The sequence below is a fragment of the Macrotis lagotis genome, chromosome 1 (assembly GCF_037893015.1).
Source record: "Macrotis lagotis isolate mMagLag1 chromosome 1, bilby.v1.9.chrom.fasta, whole genome shotgun sequence".
NCBI lineage: Eukaryota > Metazoa > Chordata > Mammalia > Peramelemorphia > Peramelidae > Macrotis > Macrotis lagotis.
The window spans coordinates 100,531,238-100,543,323 of NC_133658.1; the positions used below are offsets into that span (position 1 = coordinate 100,531,238).

General features: G+C 42.0%; 1 protein-coding gene across 1 annotated transcript in view; it reads left to right on the top strand.

Annotated features, from left to right (window-relative positions):
* The first annotated feature begins 5,863 nt into the window (after positions 1 to 5,863).
* The window catches only part of FOXN2 (forkhead box N2), a 60,810-nt gene continuing 54,587 nt past the window's right edge, over positions 5,864 to 12,086 (top strand). Inside the window, exon 1 of the mRNA XM_074205500.1 lies at positions 5,864 to 6,010. The gene's annotated coding sequence lies outside the window, so the exon portion shown is untranslated. The remainder of the gene's footprint in view (positions 6,011 to 12,086) is intronic.

Genomic DNA, 12,086 nt, shown 5'->3' on the forward strand with positions numbered 1-12,086 from the left:
TTGTCTTTTAAATTATTAGTTAAATTACTTAGAAGATTTATGTACTGAGGGTGGAGGTTCTTCAAATAAATGAGCTACTTCAAGAGAATTATAAGAAAATAAGCCTTTATAAAGTAATTGTAGACAACATAAAATACTTGAGAATCTACCTCCCAAGACAAACCCAGAAACTATATGAACACAATTACAGAATTATTTTACACTCAAATAAAGTCAGATTTAAATAACTGAAAAACGTCATGGTTAGAACAATATAATAAAAGAAAATGACAAATCTACCCAAATTAAATTATTTATTTAGTGCCACACCAACCAAACTACCAAAATATTATTTTACAGAGCTAGGGAAAATAGTAGCAAGTTTCATCTGGAACAACAGAAGTCAAGAATATCAAAGGAATTATTGAAAAAATACAAAGAAAGGTGGCCTAGCTGTACCAGATCTAAAACCACATTATAAAGCTGCAGTCATTAAAACTGTCTGGTTCTGGCTAAGAAATAAAGAAGTGGAAAAATAAGCCTTACCATATGAAGGGCACTAAGACAATATTTTATTTTATTTTTTTTGACATTTTATTTTTTAAAAGGGAAGAGAAAATGCATCAAAATTTTGGAATGTGTTTAAAGAACTGTGATAGATTGGTCATCGTATTTTTTTATTGTTTTTTAATATTACATTCATTCATATTCCTCTCTTCTCCATCCTTCAAACAAAGCATTACTTTTAATGATAAAAAATTTCTTTTTTAAAAAGGGGGGGGGATCAGCAAAACTAACCAACAAAGTAACAGTCTGATATTATATGCATTCATCATCACCTGCTTCTACTGATGCTGAACACCAACAATGGGGCTTTAATATTTTCATATCTCTTTTTTCCAGCTAATATTGGTCATTAAAATTAGAGTTGTTTCATTTTGTTGTTGTTTACAATGATATATATTCTGTATATTTTCTTGATTCTGCTTAATTCACTTTTCATCAATTCAGTTAAGTCTTCTCATGTTTCCTTTTTTTATTCATAGTCTTTGTTTCTTAAAGTATAGTAAAATTTTCATTACATCTATATACCACAATTTTTAGTCATTCCTCATTCAGTTTTGCTTCTAATTCATTGCTGCTAGAAATATGTTGTTATGTCCAGAACCTTTCTTTTTATCTTTGATGCTTATACCTGGGAAGGGGGAGAGAAATAAAGAGAAGAGAGAGAGAGAGAGAGAGAGAGAGAGAGAGAGAGAGAGAGAGAGAGAGAGAGAAGAGAAGAGAAAGAGAGACAGATAGACTGAAAGTTTATTAAATGCTTGCTAAGTACCAGGTAGACAAATAAAAATCAGCAAATAGTCCTCATGCTCAAGGAGCTTACATTCCAATGGGGGATGACTACACATTGAGGGGTGTTTGAAAATGGGGGTTAGAGATGGGATAGTGAAAATACTAGAAAGTGACAAGAATACTTGGGCACTGGCAAGAGAAATTGAAAATTCACTTATCTGAGATGGGAAATCCAGGGACTGAGAACAAGATTCTATAGGGAATGAAATGAGGATGAGGATGATGGTCAGAGAACAGATAGCCAGGAAGTAGCACCTGTGTGTCTAAGAATTCCTAGAATAATTCCAAACTAGTTGGAATTGGAATAATTCCAAGAATGATTAGATAAATTCAACACACTATTTGAATGTCTATTTATGATAACAATAACAATAATAATAATGGTAAACTAAATCCCATATCTATCTTAGTCTGGTTTTTTTTAGGTCTTTTTCAAGGCAATGGGGTTAAGTGGCTTGCCCAAGGCCACACAGCTAGGTAATTATTAAGTGTCTGAGACCGGATCTGAACCCAGGTACTCCTGGGCCGGTGCTTTATCCACTGCGTCACCTACCACCTAGCCACCCTCTATCTTAGTCTGGAGGTGACCCTAGCTTCTCAAAGACTGTGCTCTGGGATATCCTATCATGCTGAAATATCTTCAATTACTGCCTGGAGATAGACTCCAAACTCCAAGTATGTTGATGATCATTAGAAGATTGGTCCCCCTAGCAATGAATTTTTTTTAAATTTAGAGAATCAGTAAGATCACATTCTAAGGTCTAGAGAGATTGTGATTTGCAAGGGATAAGTACCATGAAGCTTTAAATTATTGTGCTCAAAACTGGAAATGAGCTGGTAAAGTAGAATTTGCCTAAATTCTGTGAGTCCCTTCAATTCTAATAAATAGCTAAGTGCATTAATGACTGAGGATGATTTATAAATAGTATGTTACATTCAAGTTGAATTTATCAGCTCAAATCAGTGAGGTTTTTTTCTTTATCTTGCTAGGGCTCAGCCTTTCTTATCACTTTCTGACCATTTCACCATGCAGTGCAATCCATCTCCATTTTCAAACACATCTTGGTGTGTATTCATCCCCCCATTTGATCTAAGTAGACTTGCAAGTTTACTTTTGTTTACCTAGTATTTAGCAATTGGCAGTTTTTGATAGCAATTATTAGTATACATAGTACTTAGTAACTAGCAGTTACTGATTCAACAATGACTTTTTGAGTCTACTATATATGTTTAGCACAACTGTTTCAAGAGAGCTCCACCCGTCTTTTGCCCCTTTTTGTATTGCCAGTGCTTAGTTTAGTTGCAGGCCCAAAGTAGGTACTTAATAAATGTTTATTGTCTTGGTAAGTAAAGGATACATTTGAAACAAAGTATCTGAAACAAGAAGACTCAGACTTAAGGGTTATTTGGCATGTTTGGAGACAAAGTAACCTAGGTAAAGAAGGAATAGAGTCAAAAGATTTGCCTTTATATGTCCTGTGACCTTGGGCAAGTCACTTTAAATAGCTGTGTATATCAGTTTTTTCTCTGTGAAATAGAGTTTGAATGAGATGACCTATATCTTTGCTTCCAAATATATGATTTCAGAATTTTTTGTTAGAATCCAGCAACATGCTATTCGAAATAGCATTTTGAAAAAGTCAAATTTTACCTCTAGAGTTTTTGGTGCCTCAGTGAGATATAGAATTGACTCATGAAGGCAATATATTCAGAGTAAAAATTTTAGGAAGTTCTATTGAGCTGGCATCAACCTCTCTCTCTCTGGTTACCTGAGCAGGGCTGTAAGACCTTGGCTATTTATTCTTTGTAGCAGAAAATATTCCCATATTCATACATATATTAAGTTCATACAAGGTTCATAATTATTTGCCAATATTCTGATTACTAATTCAAGCAAAGGATAAAAGAGGAAGACAAATGCTTGTCAGGGGTATCTGTCATCATCATAGAGCATGAAAAGTCCAAAAGAGAAATCATCTTTAGATGGTGAGGTTCCTCAAGTACTCCTGTTTGTGCATGTCATTGTGTTAACAAACAGAACCAAACTGTGGAACACTGTGGAACCTTCTAAAAGAGATCCATCACCACCAGAATTGTTCAACTTAACCATTCATACAGGAAAAATCATATGGATAAAGAGAGCTCCTTATCCATGTTCTAAAATACAATTATATAGACAGCCTGTAGAGTTAGATCCAGAATTGAATAGAGGGAAAAGATTGTCCTTTGGGAAACTGCAGTTCTTTGAATAATCCCAAAGTTTCTCTCTGGAATGACAAGAACAAAAACTTGTTTGGTTATTGTTGTTTAAATGGTAAGAGCCTTCTAGTGATGCTAGAATCACTAGAATCATGGAAAGTGCATTCTCTGAAGATTCAACAATTCCACAATTGAACAATGTTCAATTAAGAACAATATGGTTACCTAGCTGTGTGGCCTTGGACAAGCCACTTAATCCCATTGCCTTGCCAAAAAAAAAAAAGAATATGGTGAGCTAAATAGGTATGTTGCCAAGAAAGAATCACATACAAGAGGTGATATAAAAGTTATTATCAAGAAGACTGGATCTGTAGAAAGTAAGGAAATGAATGCTCATTCTTTTTTTTTTTTAGTTTTAGCAAGGCAAATGGGGTTAAGTGGCTTGCCCAAGACCACACAGCTAGGTAATTATTAAGTGTCTGATTTGAACTCAGGTACTCCTGACTCCAGGGCTGGTGCTCTAACCACTGTACAACCTAGCTGCCACAAAATGAGTACTCATTCTGCATTAGTGTCTAAGTACTTTCATGAACTCAAAAGTTTAGGGAAAGGCCTTCTAAAGTGTTGGATTTTAATGCCTGGGAAGGGCTTATATGAAAATGGTACAGGATGAGAGGACATTGATGAGTTTTCATATATACTATCGGAAAAGATTCTGCCTCAGAGAAGAGTCATTCAATCAAACATTGAAGTACAATCAGTATTTTTAAAATTATTTATGTTTCTACAAGTTCATTCACCCCTGCCAGCACAGGGAGGGAACTTAGATTTCCTTTTTTTGTTTCCTCCTCTTCAGTGCCTAGAGGTTGCTCAATGAATATTTGTTGAGTCATTGACCAGGGGATTATGGTACAAATGTTCCCAAATTGAAATTGATTCTGGTTTATAGAATCATGGGATTTTAAGCTAAACATTCCCTTAGAGCTCATGTATAAAAGAAATGAAGGGGAGGAGCAGACAACGTGCTGGATTTGTAATCAGAAAGACCTGAAATTCAATGACTGCTCCTAACATTTACTAGCTTTGTGATCATGGGAAGAGGAAAATAAGCATTTATATGGTACCTACTATATACTAGTACTGTGCTTAAGAGTTTTTGCAGTCTTGGGCAAGTCACAACCTCTGTTAGTTCCATTTCATCATCTTCAAAAAGCGATAATAATACCTGTTGTGAGGCATGTGCACTATAACGTTCTAGATGGAAGTTAGTATTCTAAGCAATGGAAGGGAGTCCCCATACACAAAATCAGACTAATTGGGAATGGTAGCTATCTTCAAGTGTTTGAAGGATTTTCATCGAAGAGATTAGACTTGCTCTGTTTGTCCTGGAGGGCAGAACCAGGAGCAAAAGAGATATGTATAGAGTGGGTTGTTGAAGTGGACTTGAAGTGGACAACAGCAGAGGCTGTTGAACGGTAGTGGACTCTGTAATAGTAGGGATTTCTTTGGTTGAACTAGATGACTTTTGAGGTCCCTTCCAGCTCCAAAATTGTGTAATCTGTATAGGGATAAAGTCAGGATTAAACTCCTTTCCAGCTGAGGGCCCGGTTAAATTATTTGCCCAGGGTCACACGGCTGCCGTGTGCCGAAGCACAGCATTTACCGCTCTAAGTGCCCTGGAGGTAGAGAGCGAGCCAGAAACAGGAGCGACCCGCAGGAGCTCGCAACCTAAAGGGGGAGATAACGTATAAGAGAGCCATAGAGACGATAAAGTGGAGAGATCTTCAGAGCTCGCTCAGGAACTGTTTAAGGGATGGGGGGGGCTGGAGAGGAGTGACCTCTGACCCCAGGGGCGAGGCCAGGAGCTTCTAGGAATAAGCCGGCTGAGCCCCGCCCCCAGGCGCCGTGATGAGCGTCCTGCTGGGACGTCTCTTCCCCGCCCCACTGCCCCGGCTCGACCACTCAGGGACGTAGCCCCGCCTCCGCCCGCCTCCTATTGGCTCAGCCGGGGCCCCCTGCGCGGCCTTTCCATTTTCCCGCTTTATTCCAAGCCCCCTCCTCCGCCCGCCGCGGCCGCCGGCTCTTTCCGCCCCCGGCGCGGGTCGGGCCGCCGGGCGCCGCCCCGCTTCTCCCCTCCCCTCCGCCTCCTCAGCGGGCTCGGCCCTTGGGGGCGGGGCGGGGCGGGGGCGGGGCGAGGCAGGGGCGGGGCCCGGGCGGGGCGGGGCGGGGCGCCTCCCGCAGCCGCAGGGCCAGGGGGCGGGGCCGCGGACGCGGGCGCCTCGTTGCCATGGTAGCAGGGCGGGAGGGCCGAGGAGGAGGAGGAGGAGGAGGAGGAAGAGGAGGGAGGGGGATGTGGCAACGCCGCCGCCGCCACCGCCGCAGCTGCCGCTCGCGCGCCGCTGTCTCTCTCGCGGCGGCGGCTGTAGGGAGCAGCTGCGGGTCTCCCGCGTCGCCCCCGCCCTCCGGAGTCCGCCTCACGGTGAGTGCGGGCCGCGCCGCCCGCCCTCCGGCCCCCGCGCGGCCCGGCGCCCGCTCGCGGTTCGCGCCCTCCTCTCCCCGCCCCCTCCCCGCGAGTGGGGCCCGGCCCGGGGGGGGGGGCGCCTGAGAGAAGTTGTGTGTGGGGGAGGGGAGCGCCGCCCCGGAGCTGTCAGCGCCGCGCGGGACCCGGGCCCGGCCGGGCCGCGCCGCCACCGGGGCAGGAAGGAAGTCGCGGAGGGCGCGCGCCCGCAGGCGCGGCTCCCGAGCCCTGGAGAAGTGGGGGGCTGCGGCTGGGAGAGGGGGAGCGCGTGTCCGAGTGCGCCCGCGTGTGTGTGCGTGTCCGAGGGCGCGTGGGGGAGAGCGCCCGTGCGTGTGTGTGTGTGCGCGCGGGGAGAGCGCTCGTGTGTGCGTGTGTGTGCGCGTGGGGAGAGCGCTCGTGTGTGTGAGTATGGCAGAGAGAGCACTCGTGTGTGTGCACGCGTGTCCGAGTGCCTGTGTGTGGGAGAGAGCACACGTGTGTCAGTGTGCGCGCGTGTCCGAGTGTGTGTGTGCGAGAGAGAGCACACGTGTGTGTGTGTCAGAGTGTGCGTGTGTGTGGGAGAGAGCACACGTCTGTGTGGGAGAGAGCGCCTGTGTCTGTGTCAGTGTGCGTGTGCACGCGTATGTGTGTGTGACTGTGGGAGAGAGCACACGTGTGTGTGTGTGAGTCCGTGTGGGAGAGAGTACCAGTGTCTGTGTGTCAGAGTGTGCGTGTGCACGCCTGTGTGTGGAGAGAGAGCACACGCGTGTGTATGAGTGTGTCTGTGTCTGTGTCAGAGTGTGCGTGTATGGAGAGAGAGCACACGTGTGTGTGAGAGTGCCTGTGTCTGTGTGTCAGTGTGCGTGTGCGCGCGTGTGTAAGTGTGTGGGAGAGAGCGCAGTCTGCGTGTGTGTGTGTGTGTGTGTGTCACAGTGCGTGTGCGCGCGAGTGCTGGGGTCCGGGGCCGCCGGCGCTGGCCTTGGCCGGGTGGGTGGGAGCCGAGCACAGCGGCGGCTTGTGTTGTGCAACACGCACACTTTGGCCCCGTGTGTGCGCGCGTGTGCGTGTGGACGGGGTCGCCTTTGCCCTCCAGACCTTTTCCCTGGAAACTCGGGAGGCTTCTTGACGCGGTGGGGGGAGGCTTCTCTTTCTGGGGGTCACGGGCACATGCTGAGCTCTTCCGCCGGCCGAGGCGGGGGCACTGGGCGGGGGGAGGCGGAGGAGGAAAGTGGCCCGAGTGTCTCCTCCGGCCCTGCCCGGCCCCCCGTCTCTGCTTCCACCGCGGCCCCGGGGTCTGGGCCAGGAGGACGGGCCCGGGGGCAGCCCGAGCCCGGCTCTGGCCCTTCCTGGTTGTAGCGGCAACCCCCCACGAGGAGGAGCATACTCCTTCCCCAGCCTCTACAAAAAAGCAACTTTTTTTTACTGTGCAAAAGGTGACTCAGCCTTTCTCTTTCCCCACCCTATCTCTGTGAGCAAATGCCAGTTGGGAAGAGGCGAAGCGGACCCTCTCCCCAGACAAATGAAGCGATTACTTTATTTTTCGATTGGCTTTTCCCTTTTCCCCTATTGTAGTTCGGATCGTGACTGACGTGTGGTCAGCTCGGGCTTACAGAGGTCGGGCAGCTTTTGGGGGGGGGGGGTGTCATAGGCTTTACCTAGAGCCTGTGTCTTGATAGCAAAACTGCAACTACCTTCTGACTGAATTGTCAGAAATAAGATGTCATTGCAGCTTCCTTTTGCGCGTAGTCCTCGGGTAACTTCTTGCCTTCTCTTTTTGTTGACTCATCCTTAAGGTCTAATGCTGGCTACTCTCAGTAACTTAAATAGAGATCAAGTTGATACAATTGTAGAGGTTCTCCAGCTCTGGAAAATATAGACTTCTAGGTATTTGCTGTAATTGCTTAGATCTGTCATTAAACATAAAAGCTCTTGCTTTGATATAAGTTTTTAACTTGCTATTTTTTCATCAAAAGAGTTTTATTTTATCTCTCTAGTTTGTGTTTCTCAATTTTTAAATGGAACCGATTACCAGAAAAGATCTAGATAAGTTTTCTACAGAGTGCTTTAATATTGGAGTTCAGCAGCTGAGTTTATGTTATGGAAATATTCTCTGATTTTGGAAATGAGTTCTTTTGAACTACTATGAAGATGAAATGGATTTTCAATGGAGTTTTAGTTTTTGAGTACAATGTGTGTCAACTGTAGCAATGTATGTGCAGATAAATAGAAGATGTGATTTTGGAATGTTTTTCTTTAGCTACTAAGTTTTGAGTTTTTTATGTCAATAAAACCTAGAAAAGGTTAGTTTAAAAAAAGATTTAATCTTAGATTGATTCATTCTACATTTAAGACTATTGATGAAAAGGGAGATAAAGATAAGTAAATTCCACTCTCACCCCTCCCTCTTACTCCACCTCCCCTCCCTCCTTTATAATCTGGTAGCTCTGTTACTTGTTTCTTATCTATTACTTTATTATTTTTTTTCTGTCTTGCTTTTAACAAATTAAAAATCAACCTTGTTATCATCATGTAAAAATTCATCAGGAGATGATTAGGTATTTTAAGGAAAACAATAAATTTTGAAATATTTTTTGTCCTCATATTGGAGAGGCAAGACCAATGTTTCTAACATTAATAAGACCTATCAGTTTAATATTTTTTTTTAGGTTTTTTGCAAGGCAAATGGGGTTAAGTGGCTTGCCCAAGGCCACACAGCTAGGTAATTATTAAGTGTCTGAGGTCAAATTTGAACCCAGGTACTGCTGACTCCAGGGCCGCTGCTTTATCCACTGCGCCACCTAGCCGCCCCCGGTTTAATATTCTTAAGAGATGTTTCAAACTTCTTATTCTAGCACCAAAATAAAAAAAATTGGTACTGAGATATTTTGCTTGATGTTACCTATCCTTTCCCTATTCATTGATCCATGGGTATATGTATAGAAAAATATATAAATAAATGAATTGAATAAAAAAGGTAGGAGAGGGGAAAAAGCAGAACAACTAGCTTCTTTCCAAGCACTGGTACCTTCCCTCATTTCCTGAATTCATGGGATCATAGATCTAGAGCCCAAAAGAACTTTAAGAGTCATCTTATTTTAGCTCAAGGACACACAGGTAATAACCTTCATAGGAGATTTTAATCAAAATCCCCTAATTCTAGAGCCAGGGTTCTTTTTCAGTTAGAGAGCTAATGTTTTAACCCTCCTGAAATTACTTAGTATTTAACTATGGATATAATGTATCCCTGTAGTAGTTAGGAAACTTATTGAGTGCAAGGAAAGTTTAGTTTTTGTAATTTTAGTGCTATACCACAATATCTTAGTCATAATAGTTTAATAAATGTTTGTTAAACTCGTTGAAAGTATGTGAAATAACAGTAACCAATACAAGATAATATGTGATCCTATAATTTCAGTGTTAAATTCTGTTTCAAATCTAAGTACTGTAGGTAATCTTTGAGGACTTAAGTAATGGGGCTAAAACTTCATGAAGAAAATAGAACTTGAGCCTAGCAGTTGCTCTGTTCCCTGAACTTTTTTCCTTTTCTATTCTATCCTTCGTACCACTATCATGAGATTAATCTTCTTTTTTTCAAGGCAATGGGGTTAAGTGGCTTGCCCAAGGCCACACAGCTAGGTAATTATTATGTGTCTGAGGCTGGATTTGAACTCAGGTACTCCTGATTCCAGGGCCGGTTCTCTATCCACTGTGCAAGCTAGTGGCCCCAAGATTAATCTTCTTAAATAAAACATCGTTACTTCTGTGCTTAAAAATTGTTATCTTTCCATTGCCCTTAGAATAAAGTTCAAACTACTCTGATGTTTGAGGCCTTCAACAATGTTCATTTCAAACCTCATTCCTCCCTATTCTTCTACAGGAAATTTTCATGTCCATTGTTTTTCAATATGACAGTCAGAATTGGGACACTCACTTTTCCTAAAATTTAACTTGTACTTTCTGCTTCCCTTTCCAAGATGTGACAGTTCTGGCTGTTTGTAGTACTCTCCCATTTCTTCTTCTATGAAAATCCTATCTTCAAGGCCCAGCTCATCTGTTTCCAAGGTCCAAGTTTTCTTTGATTACACACAAGCTGAAATTTTGGCTACCACTGATTTAACATTTAACTAATAATTTTTTTTCCCATGTAAATATATTTGCAGGATGAGTGCAGGATGAGAGGCAGCCAGTTTCATAGATCATTGGACCAGAAATTGTCCTGGTTTCACTATGTATTAGCTGTGTTACTTTGGGCAAGTCACTTAAACTCTAAGCCTCACTTTCCTCTTCATAGGATAGTTGGAAAGGTGTTTTATAAACCAGACTGCTCTATTAACATCCACTAAATATAATATCTAACATCCATTGAATATCAATATTGATGCATCTATTTGTCTATTTTCCATTTTTCTACCAAAAAAAGGAGTAAGACTGGTTCATGGTTAGCCAATAAACTCACCTTAAAAATCTTAAAATCCTTAAAAATCTACCATCCAGGGGCAGCTAGGTGGTGCAATAGATAGAGCACCAGCCCTAGAGTCAGGAGGACCTGAGTTCAGATTTGACCAAAGACACATATTAATTACCTAGCTGTGTGATCTTGGGCAAATCACTTAACCCCATTGTCTTGCAAAAATAAAAAAAAACCCAACTATCATCCATGTTGTTGTAATGTTTGTTGTCCAGAGCAAGTAATATGAATGTTATTTTTTACAATATGTCTACCCAATGAAATAAAATCGATTCGCTTCCTGGTCTTGTATTTTCTTTTTCCCAGAGACATACAGTAGGCTTTCCATAAATAGTTTGTTGGTTAAAAGAGTTGTAAGCTGTAAGAAATAGGAAGTACTACTGAATTAGTACTGCTTAGAGCACTGAATTTAGAATTGGAAGTTTTGGGTTCTAATCTTAGCTATTTATCATTTATTAGCCATGTGACTCTAGGCAAGAGAATGAACTTTTTGAGTTTCAGTTTCCTCATCTATAAAATGTGGGATAATAATTAGACTGTTCACTTCATGGAGTTGTTTGTTGTGAGGATTAAATGAGATAACAAGGTGCTCTTTAAAGTGAAGGTATTATATAACTAAGAACAGTTTATTGTTCCAGAGGAGGCTAATGAACAAATGTGGAGGGAGCAGAAGCCTTTTAGATTGTGGTAGTTGATAAGACTGGATATAATAGGGAGGGTCCACATTTTAGAGGGCCTTGAAAACCTGGCTGAATTTAGATATGATTGAGTAGGAAACAGCCATTTGAAAGTTTTTGAACTGGAGTGAGATGGTGAAAACAGTTCTTAAGAAAGATTAGTTGAGCAGCAGAATGGAGATCTAAGAAATGTGCAGGAAAGCCAGTTTGTGATGAGAATGAAAAGGAAAAAAAAATTGAGTTGGAAGAGATAGTACAAATTATCCATCTAACCCATACCAGAACAATAATTCCCTTTACAAATAACATTGCTAACAACTGGTTATACAGCCTCTGCTTGAAGAACTTGAGTGAAGTTTTTCCATAGATAAATCCCAAATCTTGCTTCTGGAAGGATCTGACTTCTAGGGCTGAATACAACAAATAAAATCTCTCCTGATACAGACTCTTCAAAGACCAACCTTTAGAGGCTCATCCAAGTTTTTCCAAGCTATTCATCTCTAATTATTTCAACTGATCTCAATATTACATATTTTATTGGACTTCTCAAACTAGTTGCTTTTCTCTAGAAACTCTTCAACTTGTCAGTATCTTTCCTATAAAGTGGGGTTCAGATATAGTTTAACCAAGACAGAATACAGTAGAACTAGAACTTCTTGCACACTATGCAATTCAGTGCAGTCTTTTTGGCTATCAGGGCACACTGTTATTGACTCATCAGGCTTTCAGTTTAACATACTTAGATCTTTTTATACATAATGTTTTCTAGCCAAGCTTCTCACTTTTTGTAGCTGACTTTTTGAGTTAAATTTCATCTTGGTTTCACCTAATCTTTTTTTCTGAAAATTTTTATATTTTTTCAATTACCTGTAAAAACAATTTTTAACCTTCATGTTTAAAAATTTTGAGTTTC